The 18,020-nt window shown below is 44.4% G+C and overlaps 1 pseudogene; it reads left to right on the top strand.

Moving 5' to 3' along the window:
- The first annotated feature begins 3,449 nt into the window (after positions 1 to 3,449).
- On the top strand, positions 3,450 to 13,851 carry LOC115320646 (annotated as a pseudogene).
- The last annotated feature ends 4,169 nt before the right edge of the window (positions 13,852 to 18,020 follow it).

The raw sequence follows: 18,020 nt of genomic DNA, 5'->3' as shown, positions 1-18,020 counted from the left end.
CATCAAGGCACACCAGGTGTCCTTTGAGCATCGATGCGCCATCTTCACGTGGCATCGGAATCTTCGCCAACTGGGTTATCGTGGGTCTGCATCGGATCGTCGCGGTGGTGCTCTGGTTACCGCCGTCGCTGAGTCTGGTTGGAGCGACTAAGATTTATTTCCATGCCATCCCTTAGCGAAAACTAAGACGTTTGAAATATACCACATTCAAATTTGAGTGTACTTGAAGTACAGTTCATAATTGTGAGTACACAAGAAATGGTCCGAAAATATACACTTCTTTTTTTTTTTTTACTTAATACCAAAATATATTTCTGAAAATATTTTTAAAATACATTTATTTAAATTACATTTGAAGTCTCCTTCATGCGTTCTGAAATATGTAAATACTAAATTAGTAGGCACAAAATACTTTTCACATAGATTTCCTAAAATATTAATTTATTTCATGCAAAATATACTTCAACTCTAATAAAAATGCAGCGGTCAAAGATATGTGCAGAATACTCTTAAAATACCTGGAAATCGTATATACAGTCGTGTTTTACTCTAAGTATCTTTTGACTGCAACACTTTGGATGTTTGACTTAAACTACCAAATTATCGAAAAGCTCGCCTATAGAAGTTTACTTTAAGCAGATGTGGAGTACACTGAAGTGCCTAAATAGAACATTTGATTAGTTTGTCAATTGAGTTGTGCAGCATCGCACTGATAAACCAGCCCAGTTTATATATATTATATTTACCATTTTTCTATCAAGGACACACCTCATGAGTTTCTTGCACACCAATCACAAACGGGGTTCGGAAACTACAACCGCAACACTTGCTGATGCTGGAAAGCCTCAGCAAGTGCTGTGTGCAGATATGTTTGGCTTGGTTGTGTTAGCACAATGTTAGTTCCCTGAATTTGTATAGACACCATTGTACGTGATGTGAGTAGTGACTTTAATATAGTGACGTTAATGCCCATATTAAGTATTATTAACATTTCTTCTTCCCCATGTAGAAAGTTCGAATCCCGGCCGAGGTGCCCGCAATCTGACGGAGGCTTATTGCGGAGGAGGCGCCGTGTAACCGAGCTTTCTGTTGCACGTCGAAAGATCCCCAGGTGATCGAAATTAACCTTCATTCCTCCGCTGGGGCGTGCCAGATGCCCGTCGTTGGTTTGGCACGTAAAACCCCCAAAGTTTACTTTTAACATTTCTTCTAGGAGCCGTTTTCGAGGATATTGTTTTAGCGACTGCGCCGAATTGTTATTAGTTGTACCAATGCTTTTGAGTAAGAGATACTGTCCACGAACTTTAAAACACTGTTTCCCCTTTGACAGACTCCCGAGGAGAATATTAAATGCTTGAAACCGTTAATAAGTGCAGAGGTGGTCACCGGCCAAATGATTACCTTCAATATGTAGGCTATATAAGGCTCTAGAGCAGTCAACGGGACTTTCATTCAGGTGTTCAGTGCGTCATGGTGTTTGTGTTTGTGTTCGTTTTTAATGTGTAGTTGGGGGATGTATACAGTAGTGCCTTCAAATACCACAGGAACAACGTTTACTAACAAAATCCAAAATAAAAAAAAATTGTGTAGCCGGTTTTTAATGTACAAATGACATCTTGAGGGGGAAGGAATTCTATTTTTGGTACATCCAAAATCTTTTCTGATTAATATTTATGATAATTTTGAATACCTTACGCGCTAATTTCGAATGTGGACAAAATAATACAGAATGAATACAATATGAATATTCATATTCAATATATTTCAACTTCGTTTCAAGGACGGCGTCTTTTTGCAAAGGGATACCTTAACTCTTTGCTGGTGTGTTGGCGTTTTATGTCCAACTTTATGTTCATTGATTATCATCGTGCCGCGCATGCACGATCCACCTTCTGTCACGGGTAGCCAGCTATAAATTATAGTGTTCATTGTGTGAAAAGGCTACTTTATTCCGTGCTTGTTGCATAGTTTCTTTGAAACCGGTTTGTTCAGCGGGTTGAACAAGGAACAATGCAAGCTAACCCTATAGTCATGATACCACTAAAGCGATCTGTCACTTCTTCTACAACTGCGCCATCCGCGATGCAGAAAGGCGAAAACTGCCAAGCACGTTGTAACGACAGACGAGCTTACGCACACAATTACCTCATTTCACTTTTTCACCAACATGGCTCTCTCTTTCTCTCTCTCTATCTCTCTCTTTCTGGGTAACCGCGACTTTTCTCCGTGGCAAAAGTGCTAAAATACTGGAACCAACTACACGAAGAAGCCAAGTACACAAAAGTACTTGTCCCTTTCCTAAGGAAAACAGCCCCTGAATTATGTTTGTAGTGGATGAATCTCGGTGTTTTTGAACTGTGATTTTTATATAGCGTTCAAACCTGGTAACTTTTGCGGGTTTTTTTTTTTCTTGTCACCTTCCTCCTTTCATTCCCTATTTAAGTCCCTCATCCTTGTCCTTCAGCACAAAGTAGCCAACAGGAAAAATAACCCGGTCAAACTTCCCTGTCTTGTCCTGCTTAGTCCGTCGTCCCGCTACCTTGAACTAAGGAAAAACGCTAATCCTTCTTAATTTTTGAAACTTATGGCGACTTCATCGTAACCCTTAAAAGTGCAATGTAATAATGTATGTATTCGAGATCGAGGTTTTGCTTGAGGTGCCTCGAATGTGTTTGCAATAGCTCGATGGTCGCGCTGCGTAAACCTTGAGGCTTTTTTGGTGTTTTATTAATTGTATATTTTAACTCCCAAAGGAGGATCCTAAGGTTTTGCTATCGTCGTTCAAAAGGATACAAGTGAAACACTGAATAAAGCCACAAGTTTTTTTTTTCCCTTGGCGTAACACATTATAACAAAAGGCGAATGTCACAATTCGCATGAAAGTAACGTGATCGTTTACTCGTTTGGAAAAGCTAAACAATTACACACCGCAAGTAATGGTGCCGCGAGGCCTTGAGATTAGGCCGCTACTACTGCACCTGTTAGAACGTTCGAAGCTCCCTATGCCAACACCATCTAGAATAATGAAGACCTCCGAACGCCCCGCTCTTCAGCCCAGAGCCAGCAGAGTCGGATGGCGCCAACTCGGCAATTTGACCCCAGCCCGATGCCCAACGTCCTTCGACGTGTCCATTGGACACGAGGCCTAGCCGAGCACTGACGCAGGACTCGTTTCCAATCGGTGTCTTCGCTCGATCTCACTGTGATGACGTGATCATTTCTAGAGCACAGGCTTCGATCGCTCTAGGTGTTGTTGGCAATGCTTGGCTGGCAAAGCAGAGAACTCACTCCTAGTCGATACCGAGTTTCTCGCACTGAGCTCGGACTTTTGAAATCGCTCGTCGTGTATGCGGGAAACTTTTTACCAGAAATTATTTTTGTTGCGGGTAGAGTAAACATGCAAAGCATCATCTCTGATGCGGGCTTGTGATCCTTGTTGTCTTGTGAATATGGTAAGGGTGCAACGTGAACATCATTGGTGTGCGTGTGCCAAAATATATTATACCGTCATGCAAGTAATGATCCCGAGTGGCGCAATTGGTTAGCGCACGGTACTTATAAAAAAGTGCTTGTGAGCAATGCCGGGTGGGAGTTCGAGCCTCACCTGGGGAATAGTTTTTTTTTTTTTTTTTTCAGATGTTTGCTTCTTGGTTTCTAAAGACACAGCCCCCGAAGGTACAGCGACCCAAGATCTCAAGTTCAATTGCGAAATGATCGTCTGGTTCTATGAGCAAGACCCAGACTTCATTTACGAGCAAATGTGTCGTCAAATTATCAGTGGCACACACTGCCTCGGCCGAAGACTCACATTGCCGCTTTGTTTTGCTGCTTATCGGTGAATGCCATTATGCGGTGAAGGAGGGGCGCGTCTCAAGTTCCGCGCTGATCTGAAAGGGAGAATACTTCAGAAGCCTTTGAAGTGTACCGCGGTATGTTGTGGTAGCACATGTCTTCCACTTTCGGTTAATAAAAGCCGTCCCGCTTCCGGCGAGCGAGGTGTACATAAGTGAATATGTAAGCCCAGAGTTTGAGTAATGTCTTCTGAGCCTCTTCCAGAGTAGTCACGCGACGAGCTCTTTGAGAGAGACACACAAAGACGAACCAGCTAGTTTTTTGTTTGTTGTTGGCTTCGCCGCGTTTCACATGGCTGACATCGCACAGAAGGACCTGCTACGTAGGCTTGCGTAGTTTCAGCGCGTATCTGTTGTGTGCCTTGAGCCGGGTTCTTTTGTAGGTTATGTCTTCATTGATCCTTCCTTATGCTTCAACAGGTTTGGTACTCAGTCCAGTGGCACGCCGATACAACACGACTACATCGTGGATTTGGGCTCGGAAGTCATCAGGGGCGTTTTTTTGTTAGCAGGACCGTCAGGTTAATGGTGCCTGCACCGACGGTCCCAGTCGATTACTCGACCCGGACTGTCGAACTTCAGGTCGAACTGTCAAACTTCAGGTCAAGCAGAGTATGCCGCTTGGTGAAATATTGCTAGCGTCTTCCTTGGACCAATAACCACGGTTAAGTTCAATGCATTCACTTTTTATTTTTGGTTGTGTTGAGCTGTAAATTCTTCTTTTTTTTACCGGTGATCAATGCGTCATTAGTCTCTGGCTATGACTTTGAATCAATTATCGCAATATTTTACTAAAAAAAAAAAACACGAAACGCTTGAGCACAAAAATTACTCCACACCATATTATTGTTAATAAACAAGGCAGTGATACGTTATAACTGCGGTCACTGCACATATACAGAAAGATAAATAACAATAAGGGACGTGCCTACAAATCACAATTTTCGCACCACTGCTGTGGAGTGATGTCAAAGACATAAGTTGGTCTATGACAGGCGTAAATCATCCCGTTAACTATATCCGAATAAGGCTTAAATAGATAATAGTCTAACGCATGCTGGTTGCGACTTTCAAGTTTAGAATCAACCGAAAAACAGTTAGCGTGATGGACTAGGACAAGCAGAAGACTGGACAAGTAGACAAGTACAAGTATACAAGGCTGAGTAGAAGACTGGAAAAGTAGACAAATAAATGTAGACAAAGACAAGTAAGACAAAGACAAGTAGAGGACTAGGCAGTCCAGTCTTTCATTAGTCAGCCCAGTCTGCTATTTGTCCTTGTATTTCACACTGTTTTCAATATGTTTAACCAACTATAGACCATAAACTTATATTGCTGAAATCAGCCGCGGATTGTGGTGTAATTTGTCTTTTGCACGTCAAGCGTCAAGGCTATATTTGAGTAGTACACTTTTACTGTGCTCATTGAAATGAATTTAGTTCACATCTTCCCATGTGTTTCTCTATTTTATTAATACATCCTTAATGTCCATACGTGAATAGCACTGAAGGCACTGGAAGCAGGCTAGAACAATACAAAACAAAACATAAAAGCGACAAGCATTAAGCTGGGGTCGCGTGCTAATACGTCACACAAAAGACAGTCTGCGAAGAGATTCCAATGCAAGTGACCACGAGATCCGTGCTTCGAATGCCGCATGGCAGCGAGTTCAAGGAAAACCTTGGCCTGCGGCATTCGAACCTCGGGTATAGCGGTGACTAATGTCTTCAGACTGTCTTTTGTAAGTTGTATAAGTGTTGTGACCCCGGCTTTAAAGGAACTTAAAATGTGACGCACGCTCACATGAGTACCCCAATTGTGAGGGATAATGATGAAGTTACTAGAACCGTAAATGTTTTGCAAGTAGCGAATTTTATTCAGGCGATTAAATGACCGTGCGGGAATAGACAAAAAAGTTAAATTCTAACCATGTTGTTGCAATGGTTTCCATTGTGAAGTAAGGAAGGCCGCGCTGTCTAACGGCGCGCATTTAGGGTATTTAAATGTATGTTTATTTTCATCCGGGGGGTATTCCAGCTGTGTTTTGGCAATCAGGTAGAATATGACCACTTGGATCTCTTCTTGGAGTAAAATAGCTAAGTGGGCTACATTCTTAGAAATAGGGTGTGTACACACGAACTCAACTCTGTTACGTCACAACGCGGTGGTGGCGCGCCCGGCGCACTTCCGGTCTGGGGCTGCGGGCGGAAGTCCCCATGCGAGACGTCTATTCCTGCGTTGTTTAGAAAGGAACCAGACAAAACCTGCCTTCTAGGCAAAACACTGCGACTGCATGGTGCTGCACCAAAAGAGTCGAGAAAGGTTTGAAGGCTAGTTTTCCTGTGCTCGGTTAGTTCGAGAACGTGGATATGTGCCGTGAAAAGGGAAAACCAGACGCCGTCGCACCACGATTGCTAGGCGGGAAGCATTTTGGGTTGAATTCACAGATACCTACGGAGGCTTGGGCAGGAGGTCATCAGATTTATTTGTTTTGTTCCAACATGAACGTCGGAAAACCGATAAGTTATGCGGACCACCTGCGGACCAGGTCCAGTGCGTCTTCAGGTTCAAACGGCCGCCTGCTTGTCGTCTGCTCTTTTAGACGACGCCGGCCCGTAGACCAAACGTTGGCCCGGTAATTGCAATAAGAAGTAAGTGCATGCTTCAAAGACGTTTGAAGATTGGTTGGGGTAAGCAGGCTTTTTGTAAGCACTATATACAGGGAGGTACTGATCATTGTTACCAGTGGCCATCACCGACTTGTTATGCCTGATTCACTTGGTCCGATTCTGCTTGCGATATTCAATATCGACGTCGACCATCTCAGCTACATTTCACACTTTTGCAGCCCGAGCGACGTCGCGACTGCAAATTGCGAGCAAAATCTCATCATGCAAATCAGGCTTTAGCGTACATTCCGCGGTGTCCACGCGGAATCAATCCCCGCATGTCACATTATTCTCGCGAAGATTTGCGGTGTAACGAGCCTCGGTAATCTCGCTGAGGCCGCTGAAGTAGTCAGACATTGCCAGAAAGACGTAGAATAAACAATTCGAACGCGAAAAGGGGCAGGAAAACTCGCACCGATGCCGACAGCATAGCATTTCAATGGTTTGTTAATGGGCGAGGGCCAGCTTCTTGCCCACACTTCATCGCGCATGCGCGGCGCCGGTGGTATCCTCTAGGAGCGCTACGGTTTGTTTGTAAACATCAGTTGGTGTATAGAGGGGTACACCCCTTGTCCCATATATGTACCCCAAAACTAAAATTGGACGTTCAGTTGACTAACGTCAAGCTGGCGATACCAACTTTTACGAGCTGCTTGATAGCTGTTGGATATAAACGTATTAAATTGCTAATGTGCCTATCAAAGACTAGAAAAACCAACACTGAGGTTCTGCAGCGGGGTCAAAAAAACCTCGATTGTCTTACTGTAGCCTTTAATGCGTACATTAACTATTTTAAGAAGTTGTATAGGTCGACTATCAAGCCGCTCTTGACAGTTGGTATCGTCGGTTCGACGTCTGTGGACTGAATGTCGAATTGTTGTTCTGGGGTGTTAAATATGAGAAGAGGTGCGCTCCTATACACCCCCTATTTCGTAAAGTGTATTTGTTACATGTTTAAAAGGAAGAGCGCCTCAGAAATACGGGGACACAAGATAGAAGGGACAGGACCAATCGCTTTTGAGCTGGCTCATGCTGAGGAATCAGCTTGTTTTGGTAAGGATTCCAGGCCGTGGGTACGACCTCTCGCAACGTTGCTTCAATAAAAATATCCCAAGACAATTTTCTAAACTTTGAAGGAACATCCCTCAGGCCACACCAGATGCAACCAAGGTCTCAAGAAAAAATACGAACGACTTTTATGTAAAAAGTACATTTTTTTCCTGGAGTGAATTACACGTTATTTAATTGCTTTCCCAGCTACATTTGGAGAAAAAATTGACTTCATGTGACCTGAGTCTTGACGTCAAGCGATGGGGTTCGTGATGCTACGTTATTATGTCACGTGTCTTGAGGTCACCTCATGTACGTCATGGCATCACGTGACATCGTGATGTTACGTCACGTGAGTACATCGTGTGACGTCATGTCACGCCATGTCACGGACAGACGAATGGACGGACGGACGGTCGATCGGACACTTTTTGGGGATGAGGGGGGGCTCTCTTAAAAAGCGTTCCACGTTGTAATGAAGCCGAACTGGTGTTTCTTTCGGTCGCCCCAAAAAATGTTATCCATTAGCGCTAGCATTCCATTTCCGGCCACTGTCGTCAAAAGACGTGGGACGACGGGCTTCGCAGGAGCGGCATCAGTGGCCCTTTCGGGCCAAGGTGTCGGGGGTGATAATGCATCAACGGATTATCAGATCTTTCTACCGGTTCTGCCAACTGGACCCGCGGTGCTTAACACCATTTTTCTTCACGGCGACGTCCGAGGCCGCCCGTACCGCCTCGAAAACCTTCAAGACGCCCTTAGTAATCTGGCATTGCTCCCCGTACCAGATGACATTGTCTAAAAATCACATTCGTCACCGAGTAATGCTGTTTAGTGAGCATTGTCTGCTTTAACCTTTTTTATGTCAACAAAGTATATTCCATTGCATATGTAGGAACGGCTACCGCGGAGCGTGAGACATATCTTAGTTTTCACGCTTTTAAACGCCTGATTGCAGTCATCCAATCGTACTAAATTATGAATATGATAGATGCATGTCCCGTAAATTTTTTTAATCGTGAAAAGCGATTACATAGAAATGAGTGTACATACTTTATCAGTACGAGGGCTACTTTATTTGCCATTTTATACTGCGACCCCATCGGAATGTTACTTTTCCTATTGTCGCCGGGTAGCATGGCGCAGTGAAAATTGAATTCTATAAACAGGACGTCTCTCAGAATTATACTAAACTTGCCCGTGTGTAGATACGTAAGGGCGGGAACAGATGTACGAAAAAATGAAACACGTTTAAAAATCTCTTGAATGCGAAATTAGAGCGCAGCTCTTGAGGAGGAGTAGGGGAGGGTACGGAGGGGAGGGTGTACCCCCCCTCCTCCTCTGTACCATCTCCTCCTCCTCCTGCTCTTCTATCCCCTCCTCTCCCCTCTTCCTCCAATTTAGTTTCCCCACGAAATTTAGTGGGGAAATTCAGTTTCTCCGCAAGACTTAGTGGACGAATTCAATTTAGGAAGAACATTTTCCCACTAAATTTAGCGACAAAGTTTCCCCGCTAAATTTATCGGAAAAATTTACCCGCTAACTTTACCGGGGAAACATCCCATGATGCAACGCGCGGTTACGCCGACGCCGGCGGTGACGCCGCTCAACCCGGAAACGGGCGCCTAAGAGTTGCGCTCTACATATAACCGAAACTTGCACGAAATTCCGAACATGTCCCCATAGCGCACAAAGAGCACAGCTTGACATCAAATTCTCCGAGAATTCTATGTCTGCACACCAATCATGCAAGTGCGTTCCTGCCGAAGCAAGAACAACAAACGACGCTGTGACGTCATAGCAAACCCTCCGAAAAACCAAAAAAAAATGGTGGGTAGACCTCAAGGCATCTAGCATTGAGGCCTACCCACTATCATTGCAATCAAAGCCAATCAGAGCTCGGCATCAGTCTGACGTCAGCGCAACTTTTGAGCAGGATGCAGACGACTTGCCCTTCGCATAGAAACTTAATTGGTATATGGTCACGTTACACGAATTTCCCCACTAAACTTAGCAGGAAATGCGCATGGACGGACAGAATTCTAGGATTTAGGAAGGCTGAAGGTGGGGGAGAGGGGGAGGGGGGAGGGGGCGTGCTGAGGTTTTGTTCAAAAGCACGCTATCTTTTAAAACAAGGACGCCTATGATCTTCCCACCCGTCGTTCAGGAGTTCAAGTGCGTACAGGTTTTATTAGAAGAATGGATAGTTGGGTGAGTTGGTGGGAATTCACCTTGGGACACAGCGCGAACAACAGACGTGGACGAAGAAGAAACACACGGGACGAGCGCTGACTATCAACTGAATTATTTTAATAGGAAAACATATGAAAGCGACCATTCATATTTTGCAGTTCACCCCCCGTCTGCATATTACGAGGCACTTTTATAGCGGGGTGTTGGCACGCGTTGCTATCCCAAATTCAAAAACGCCACCTTACTGTCCAGCAGTGCCAAAGACGGTTGGCTGACACACGAGGTTCCCGCCCTTTTTATTTGGTACGCTTCTACTATCTCTCTAGTCACTTGGTCCCTGTGTCTGAACAAAACTTCAGTGTCACTGAATCTCAACTCAGACTTACAATCGCGACAATGCATTGCAAGATGAGAGTATGCACACCCCTTCAACGAACTCTGGTGCTATCTTAAACATATGTTCAAACAGCGCCCCGTTTGACCAATATACACCCGCCCACATGAAAAAGGTATCCTATACACTGCTCCAACGGTGCATGAAACAAACTGTTTGCCATGCTTTACAGTACAACCATGACTACTCGGATTTTTCCGCTTACTTAGACGCCTTCCTATGGCGAGGCAAATCTGGCTCAGCTTGTTTTTGGCCGAAAAAACGACACTCACACCGTATCTTGCTGCCATCCCCTTTAACCCGTGCGAAACGCGGTGAATGGAAGGAATGGACGCCACCTTCTTTTTGTTATTTCCTTCCCGCTCAGCACAGTTTGTTGCTCCAAGCAGGCTTTCCAGATCCGGTGACTACCGCAGCCTGCGAAAAAGTAATGAAGAGTTTCAGGGCCAATGCAGCAACAAATTGTGCTGAGCGGGAAGGGAATAACAAAAAGAAGGTGGCGTCGATTTCTTACATTAACTGCGTTAAAGGGGATCGCAGCAAGAAACGGTGTGAGCGTCGTTTTTTCGGCCAAAACAAGCTGAGCCAGGTTTGCCCCGCCATAGAAAGGCGTCTTAGTAAGCGGAAAAATCCGAGTAGTCATGGTTGCACTGTAAAGCATGGCACACAGTTCGTTTCATGCATTGTTGGAGCAGTGTATAGGATACCTTTTTCTTGTGGGCGGGTGTATATTGGCTAAACGGGGTGCTGTTTGAACATACGTTTAAGATAGCACCAGAGTTCGTTGAAGGGGTGTGCATACTCTCATTTTGCAATGCATTGTCGCGATTGTAAGTCTGAGTTGAGATTCAGTGACACTGAAGTTTTGTTCAGACACAGGGGCCAAGTGTCTAGAGAGATAGTAGAAACGTACCAAATAAAAAGGGCGGGAACCTCGTGTGTCAGCCAACCGTCTTTGGCACTGCTGGACAGTGAGGTGGCGTTTTTGAATTTGTAATAGCAACACGTGCCAACACGCCGCTATAAAAGTGTATTGTAAAACGCAGACGGTGGGTGAACTGCAAAATATGAATGGTCGTTCTCATGTGTTTTTCTATTAAAATAATTCAGTTGATAGTCAGCGCTCGTACCGTGTGTTTCCTCTTCGTCCACGTCGTTGTTCGCGCTGTGTCCCAAGATGAGGTTTTAATATTTTATTCCCGCTGTTCTTCCTGCGACAGCACGGCCATCGTTAGCCAAACAGTACGCTTGTTTACGTCGGTACTTTTGGTCGAGCGGACGCTGTGCAATGCGGAGCTCCCAGAACATTCACCGGTTCTGGGTAAACCAGGTGAGATGCAAATAGGCCATGAAGGCCATTGGCTGCTCACTTTTGCTTCTCTGAACCCAATCCTTTTTTTCTTTTCTCTTTTTTTTTTTTTTGAGACTTAGCCGTAAATTAAACATGTGGATATGCGCAGCCTTGGACGAATTTGCAACTCTCGCGACGTGCACCCCCCATCGGTAACCGAAAGATCGTTCTCCATTCTGAATCGCTTCATCGAAGTCTTTGAGGATGAGTTTTCTTTTAACTAGTTTCGTTTATACTTACGGATAAGCCAGACATGCCGTATGCCGTTCTTTTCCCGCTGTTTCGGATTTCACTAAAGCCATAATCGACAAAAGCTTGCGCGAGGAGTCCTTGGTTGGTTGCCCGATGATTGTTATCGTTTCGTTAGGGAAATAGGCTGGCATTATCGTCTGCTAACTGGGTCTATGCGGAGCTCAAGCTCGTCTGCTTCTTCCGAGGGGATTGTTGTGATATCACAACCCCGAGCTCTGATGGAACATCTCAGACTCACCTTCCGACGTCATAAGCTCAGTCTAAAACATACCCTTCTGTGTCTGTTCCTTCGACTAAAGGTTCTTCATTTTCTTCACCACAGTCTCAGGTGTTATACGACATGATTTAGCTACCACCAGCTCGAATCCGCACTCACAGTCTTTTCACAAATTCAATTTCCTCGCCATATTTAGAGATAAAAATTGATGTGACATAACCTGACGTCATGGAACCTACACAAAAATTTAAGTTCCCCGCTAAATTTAGCGGAAAAGTTGACGTCACGTGATCAAACGAACCAATTCAGTCCCTCTAAATTTAACCAAAAAATGGACATGGAAAAATGGGAGTTTCTCAAATAAATTTTAATTATAAAACACCTCTTTTAGGTGCATAAAACCTCGAAGGTTTGAAAATCTTGCTTCAAGAAGTGAATGTTTCTTTTTCTCTAATGTGTGCAGCACCCCAAAGCTTCTTGACTACCCGAGTACAGCCAGGGTTCAACATGGCAGGGACCCTTCTGCCTCCTCACAGCTCGAGAAGCCCAGTTCATTTATGCACTCATGGAATTCTAACCACGCTTTAATAAAGCGTGGTTAGAGTTTCAAGTTCAAGTTTTAAATCATTCCTAACCAGACGGATGTCCGTCAAAAATGTTTACACTTAAGACTCATGGAACTGTGCAATGTTGTCCTTTCATTTCTAAACAAATGGCACTTTCGTTTATGTGTGCCTAAGAATAGCTTTTCGAGTGCATTTGGAAAGTGACGTACAAAACAAAAGGGGAGCGGCGCCATCCACCTGGTCATGGTATGAAGAAATGAACGTCCTCCTTGCTCAGCTACCGATGACCCAGGCAAGAGAGTACAGTTTGGACAGCGAGTCAGACGAGGACTGGGATGGCATCACAGTGTGTGAGAAACTCAGTTTACTGAAATTTATGTTCCTTGGAGACTGTCTGGCATGTGATCATTTTCAGTTCATTAATTGCTTAAAATACAATTTTAGGCAGCTACAAAAATAAATAATTTTGTTGTACCTCGTTTACATGCTTAAATGAGTCATGTCCTCGCAAAACTTGAAGTAACCACCAAAAGTGCAAAAGTTGAGCACGATCACACTAATATAATCTCTTCTACTCGACACCCAGAGGACACTAAGCTGGGAGACAACGAACAAGACTCCTTACCAGGCACTTCGTCGTGTAAGTTAATATTTTGGTTTCATGAGTGCACGGGCAGTAACGGAATAAATGACTATCTGCTGTTGAACCAGTGCATTTTGTCATCCTTCGAGCCGGGAAGAAGCGAGGGAATCCTTACAAATGTAAAATTTTAACCCTTTTAAAATGCTTAGTGCGATCCGAGTTATATAATATTGATTGTTTTTACACGTAGTTCTGTGCTCATGTGCACCAACTGACGCCACCTCATCTGGGCCACAGCCAAAGCGGAAAAAACGTGGCAAGAACACCGACCTCAGAGATCGCCTGCCGAGCAACATAGGCATAGCGCTGAATTACTTAAAGAAAACTCGGACGTACTATTCCAGCAGAAAAAGGAGCTGCTAGAGATTTAAAAAAAAAAAAAGAAGGAAACATTCAAAAAGGTATGACAGGTCTTACCACCTCGTTCCTGCAAGGCACACGGCAATGATGTAACAACTGCTAATTCAGGAAAGTTTCTTTCATTTTCCTCATCTGCAACCTGCCTTTCCTCCAAGCTTTCCCTCCCCGGGTCAAGCAAATGAACACCCCCCCCCCCCCCCCCCCCCATCCCCCGTCAAGCTAACTTTGTGCCCCCCGGTCAGGCCAGTGCTCCGTCAGGTCTGGCCGATTTGTTGCTCCCGAGTCATCTGCAGCAAGATGCCTGAGTATCCTTCGACAGGTGGAACGGTTTGATCTGGAGGTCGGTATCTTTTACTTTTTTGTACTTTCATACTTTATTCAGAACTAGCTGGTAGTACAATGGTGCAAGTGAAATAAATCCCCTACCGAAAAACCCTGTAAAACTTTTCGCTCTCTGGATTATGAAACTGTAAATCTATCTGGATTTTATCTCGATTTCAAGTTTTCAGAAATTATTCCTTTGTCTGCAACCTGGATTTTGAGTTTCCAGTAACAGATTTCCAGTTCCATAATCCAGACAGTGAAATCTTATGCTATGTTTTTTGGTAAGGTCGTTCACTTTTTGAAGGAACTGCTTTAACGAACGAGGCTTGCAAGTTACCGAGCAAATGTCCCACAAATATGCGGCTGTGCCCTGTTGAGGATTAAGAAAAGCAAAACAAGTGCCTCTGGCGAAGTCCTCCACTCTTCTCACTTCAGCAGAGTAAATGCTGGAGAGCAGGCGAAACAGCGAACACTCTCGCCTCTTTTCCAGCATTTACTCTGATAAAGTGATAAGAGTGGAAGTCTTCGCTGGAGGCACTTGTCGTGTCTTAACCTGCAACAGGGTATATAGCCAAATATTAGTGATAATTTGTACGGTAACTTGCAGGCCTCGTTAACTATTCGTGATTTTTATACATGGTGTAGATGTTAAATTTAGCGGTGCAGTACGACTGCTAGCCTGTGTCTTTAACATGCTTGACACAATAGTGATACACTACCACACGCTAGTGCGGATCTCGTCCAGGTCGAAACGGGCAGGGGTGGGTATTAAACTCAGGATACCTGGGTTCTGTAGCTCGAGCCTTCGCTACACATGCTCCGATCTGTGGTGCAGTAACACATTTGGCCACCAATGTCCGGCTGACTCGACCGTCGTTTCCTTTCTTAACAAAATGCATTCACACAAAAGACGAAACAAAGGAACACTATTTCTGTTATTTTGTGTATTCCAAAACTATGTCGGGGTTTGTAAGACTCCGGTTTTATGTAAAATTATGAGCATGAAAAGGTTAATGCGGTTTCTCCTACGGGTCAACAAACCATTTGACTTGCGCAGTGCATCCAAAATACTAAACATATAAAGCGCAAATGGCAAACGAGGACATGAAGAAGACAAGACAGTAATGTACTTGCAAGTGGCGTTTCATTAAAAAATCAAGGCAGGTGCTGTCTTGCCTTTATGTCCTCGTCTCTCTCTTGCGCTTTATATATTTAGTATGGTGAACCAATTAGCCGACCTTAATATTTTAGTGTATTAAAAGATCGGTGTTTGCAAATGCAAGAGCTGAATTTTATTGTTTTCATCATTTGCAGTACAATTTACCTTACCTGTGTGCTTTTACAGTTTCATATAAGTCATTTTAACAAACATCAGTGGTTTACTAAACTTGCATTTTGGAGAGTTGCCCTTCTGTGATAAAAGTGTCTTGGCAGAGTTGCCCATCTGTGATAGAACGTTTCTTAGCAGAGTTGCCCTCAACCAGCCCACAGAAAGGTCTGTGTTTTGAAATGCAAAAACTAAATTTTATTGCTTTCATCATTTATAGTACAATTTTACCTTACCTCTGCTTTACGGTGTCATACAAGTCATTTTAACATTTGGGAGAGTTGGCCTTCTGTGATAAAAGTGTTCTTGGCAGAGTTGCCTTTCTGTGATAAAAAGAGCAATATTGTGTTTTGTGCACTTTCTCCTGTAACAGTGCCAAAATGGTTAAACATTTTTTTTAAGAACTGCATACAAACATAATGAGTGCCAGCCACCTATTCAGGTTTTTAAATATGCTTCAGCTGACAAGCGTGTTTCACCAGGAAGCAGAACGCAATAAAAACTCTTGCGCCAAATAGTCTCTCAATAAGCCTAGCACTTCACAAACAGCATTAGCGTCTCGAGGACAATTTGCGGGCTGCTGATAACAGTGCTGCTCACAATCTCTCACAGCCGCAATCCACGCATCCCTAACACCTTCCGACTCTCTTCACAAAAGTTATGCAGGATGCATGCCGCTGCAATAACAGTGGGCATAAACTTGTAGTTAATGCCAAAGGCCCTGAGGGTACATGTAATAAATAAATAAATAAAATGTCCGCCCGCTTCAGTGTTACGCGCCACCGTGCCTTGAGCCTTCCAAAAGCATGTTCCACCACGTTGCGGCCAGCGTTGTGGTACACATTGAATGATTCTTCTTCTTTGGTAAGTCCTGTTGCACGTGTTTTCTTTTGTCCTTTTGTGTCTGTCCGTTGTTTGTTCTCCTGCCCCTCCTTCGGTCACTTGACCAGGTATACAACTTCAAAATACATGGCAGCCGGGAATAGGCAGTGTCACCGAGAAGAATATCGAAATTGGACGTCCACAAAATAATATTTCCTCCCTTTGGAGAAGTTCTTCGCTCCTAAGGTACACCATGGACAGTGTTAGGACTGATGCATCGTGTGCACTCCCAGAGACATGCGAGGGTGATCACTAGTGGGTGTGTTTCGTCTCTATGGTGCCTCGGTTACTTTGGACACGATAATCCGCTGCTTCAAAACAGGCTGATCATGCTTCTAAAAACAAGAAAGACAAGTACAATACCCCATTCGCCCACTAGATAGCTCAGGAAACCGGAACCTGAATGCTCGTGCCAGTCAAACGTCAGTGCAACATGATTAAGCCCTTTGTGCGTGCTGATGTGCAAAGAGTGAGTTCGGGTAAAAGCCTGCCATTTAATTTTTCCGGTGAGCTGTAGAGGAACTTGTAGTTCTGCTAGTTGGTGACCGCTATGAAGCACGGTCTAAGGCGCAGAAACAACAGACACAATGAAAAAGACACACAGTTGCCTGTGTGTGTGTCTTCTTCCTTGTGTCCGCTATTTTTGCGCTTTACAGCATACTTCATTCCGGTGAGCATGTAGCTTCAACCGCCCTGTCAGCTTAGTGGTCAATGGAGTAAGCACTCAGTAGGTTACAGCAACTTTGTATTGAAATCGAGCGGGAAATGTAAAAAAAGCCCTGAAATAAAACTTACTGGCCACGATCATCCATTATAACTTGAACATTAAAGGAAGTCCACAGCTTTTTGTTGAGAAAACCTTGATATCCTTTCTTGAGTGCCAGTATATATTCCAGCAGGTAATACTTGACAATGTTGCGGCAGGACATGTAGACGCACTTCTTCACGATGCTCTTGTAAACACCGAACTGGTTTGCTACGACCCAGTATTCGCAACAGCCTGCCATTTTGTAGAGAAGGATAGCCACCCTCTTTTCTAAGGGCACGGGTTCTTTCACACAGTCCGACTTGAGGAACATAAAAGGTGCCACAAGTGACACCAGCTCGTTGAAGGATGCACGAGTCATTCGGAAATTATATTTCCAGTCGTCGTTGGTGAACTGCGTTAAAACTTTCCGGCTCCACCAGTCGGTCGATCGGGTCTTCATCCAGAGTTTTTTCATGCGCCGTTCGTTTGCTGATGAAGCGTCTGTTGGAGGAATGCACATACATGTTGCAAATCTGTGTAATGCTGGAATGATTGTTTGTTACAATTAATATGTGCCAATTCAAGAAAACACCCGCTGATTTTTGTTATAAACACAGGAAAATATACATCCTAGTTATAGTATTCAGCTTATAGGAGCGCGGAAAGCACTTTATTACTAAAGGCTTCGTTCAGATGCTCTCACCTTGCATAAGCGTCCATTCATTAAGAGAACTTGCAATTACACCGGTATTGTGCAGTAACGTTTGACTGTAAACCGACCGCGTCTGACGGCAACGCTGCAGGTACTGCGCGAGTGCCGCAGCGAAGAAAAGTATGTGTAGCATGCCGACAAAAGCAGCAACACGTGCAGACAGACAGTCGCGTTCTTGTCTACACGATAACGTGCGGACACATAATGCATTTATTAAACAACGTTGGGGCAGGAGAAGGGGAAAGAATAAGGAAGGGTTTTCACAACGGTTAGACCGGCTTAATGTGCGGCGCGCTCCATGTCCGGGGGGTGGTCCAAGCATCGACGGAGGAGAGGCCGGCTCCTAGAGGTTCGGGAACGGGCCAGTCGCGCCAGATGTTGGACAGTGGGGTGGACCCCAATGCCACACCTATTGCACGTCACGTTCGCTGGTGTGAGGTCCGAAGGCGGCTCCTCCTGTTCGCTGTCATTCGGTGGCCGG

This window comes from Ixodes scapularis, unplaced genomic scaffold (genome assembly GCF_016920785.2).
Source record: "Ixodes scapularis isolate PalLabHiFi unplaced genomic scaffold, ASM1692078v2 PGA_scaffold6__148_contigs__length_123643588, whole genome shotgun sequence".
Classification (NCBI taxonomy): Eukaryota; Metazoa; Arthropoda; class Arachnida; order Ixodida; family Ixodidae; genus Ixodes; species Ixodes scapularis.
Note: the sequence above shows the minus strand (reverse complement) of the source record. Positions and strands in the feature narration are given on the sequence as shown.